Here is a 2,500-nt window from a genome sequence, read left to right as displayed (position 1 = left end):
CATACAAAAACACACACACACACACACACACACACACATTTGCACCTCCTCCTCACACAGGCAAATAAAAGACCACCGTGTGGGTCCTCTGAATTTCAAAAACTGGAGCTGTGCTGCTCACATCCTCCAAACAGCGTTATTCACCAAAACCCTCTTGGAACGGATGTCCATTACATTTCGTTTCTTACACTGAACGTACAGTACACTTGCATTGGGAATATCAAATCGCTGACCGGAACTAAAACTGACCAGGGGGAACTGTTAGAATGGCATCAATTATTGTTATTCCATGAAAACAAAGCAGTGGTCCTGTCCACATCACTAAATATCACCCTTAGTGTGATGGTCTCCATTTTGAGAAAGGAGTTCTTCTCATTTCGCCTCTCGAGCTCTTCCCTCCTTCCCCCCAATCTCGTTTTTGCTCCTCATTTCTCTCTTCCGCCGTCATTCCTCTCTGTTCCCTTCATCTAGTCTTCTGTAGATGGAGCTGGCTTTGCTCATGTGTCTTTGTTCCCTTAATGTTCCCCTGGTTCTTTCTCTCTAATTCCCTTCCTTGTTCCTTTCATCTCTCCTCTGGTGTTCAGGTTTTCACACACACACACACACACACACACACACACACACACACACACACACACACACACACACTCGCACACACACTCCAGAAAATACACACATCACATACCCTCACTTCAAACGTATTAGCATACAGATGATACATAGACACACATAGACACAGACACAAACATACACATAGACCTCGAACGATCAGACATGCACAGACAGAGACACACACACACACACTTAAAATCAGTCTCAGACTCTCTGAGCCGTAACGGTCCTCTACTCATCATCAGACACTAAACCAGCGGACAGTGTCTGCCTCGCTCAGCAAATACCCATGTGGACACACACACACACACACACACACACACACACACACACAAAGTCTTCCCTCATTCCCTCAGTCGCTGAAACAGCCCTGACTTCGTTCTTTTTTTTCTTCCTCTCTCCCTCTTTTCCAAACTTTTCTCGGCTGTGAGCTGCAGAGCGCAGAGGAGAAAGGAGTTTTAATGAATGGTTAGTTCACTGAGGACTGCCAACGGTTGTGCCAGGAGGGGGGGGGGGGGGTAGTGAAGCGAGGGATGGAGAAGGGAGGGGGAAAAGTCAAAGAAAGAGAGAGAGAGAGGGAGGGAGGGATAGAGGCAAAGAAAAGGCAGAAAGTGGAAGGAAGAGGGGAGAGTGATAGAGCGCGGAGGGGGTGTGAGTGTGATTCATCTTCCCTGATGAAATGACTCGGGGTGGGGGGAAGAAAGAAAGAAACAGAGAACGAGAAAGAAAAGGAGAGAGTCGGAGAAAGAGGGAGGGAGGGAGGGAGGGAGGGAGGAAGAGAGGGAGGGGAGAGAGAGAGAGATGAAATGCCTTGCCTTTCAGCGAGATGAACACGTAAAAGAAATCTATCACCTGTGCGCGGCTGGCAGGTAATTCACATTACTGCTGATGGTTTATGAGACTGACACCACCACAGCTACTGTTCTTTAATCAGCTGAGGACGGCCACACAACCGTGTGTGTGTGTGTGTGTGTGTGTGTGTGTGTGTGTGTGTGTGTGTGTGTGTGTGTCTTTGAGTGGGTGGGGGCTCTGTGTGTATGTGCGACTGTGTTTGTGTTTGTGTGTGTGCGTGTGTGTATATGTGAGTGATTGCTCTCTGTGTCTGTGAGTGTGTTTGTGTGTGCCTTTGTATATGTGAGTTTGTAGGCGGGTGTGTTTGTGGTGCATTTCTGTGGGTCGGTGCAGGCTCTGCGTGTATGTGTTAGCATGTGTGTGTGTCTATGTGTGTCTATGTGTGTGTCTGTCTGTATGTGTGTGTGTGTGTCTGTCCCTGTGTGTGTGTGAGACACTTACTGAGATTGGAGCAGATTAAGTGTGTCTGAGGAGACACTGTGTCTTAAACACACTCCACCCCATCCTTCTGTGGGCACTTGATTAAATCCTTAAAATATGCATGTAATCACACGCACGCTCATGAACACACACACACACACACACACACACACACACACACACACACACACACACACACACACACACACACACACACACACACACACACACACACACACACACACACACACACACACACACACACACACACACACACTGCGCTGTTATTCGGTGCATGTAATCCAGGGACTGACACAGCCAAGAGAAGCCATCCTCTCCTTCCACTCGTTCTTACTCCCTCTTTCAGTTTTCCAAAAAACCCTCCCTAACATCCAACCTCCACACCCACGTATACACCACACACACACTCTCTCTCTCTTAACACACATGTGCCGTGTTATTTCTGTGATTCCTCCAGGGACGGACGATAGGGGCGTGTGTGTGTGTGTGTGTGTGTGTGTTTGTTTACCCACGGCCCCTGTGGTCTTGTAGTCTTTGGCTGGAGGTGATGGAAACCAAACGCCCCTGAAGAATGGTAATTGTCCCTCGAGCAGGC

The 2,500-nt window shown here is 48.3% G+C and overlaps 1 protein-coding gene across 1 annotated transcript in view; it reads right to left on the bottom strand.

Annotated features, from left to right (window-relative positions):
* LOC134072226 (exostosin-1c) overlaps positions 1 to 2,500 on the bottom strand; it is a 46,914-nt gene that overhangs the window by 22,795 nt on the left and 21,619 nt on the right. The gene's annotated exons all lie outside the window — the stretch shown is intronic.

The sequence above is a fragment of the Sardina pilchardus genome, chromosome 24 (genome assembly GCF_963854185.1).
Source record: "Sardina pilchardus chromosome 24, fSarPil1.1, whole genome shotgun sequence".
In the NCBI taxonomy this organism is placed as follows: domain Eukaryota; kingdom Metazoa; phylum Chordata; class Actinopteri; order Clupeiformes; family Clupeidae; genus Sardina; species Sardina pilchardus.
The sequence above is the reverse complement of the archived record's forward strand: the minus strand, read 5'-3'. Positions and strand labels throughout refer to the sequence as shown.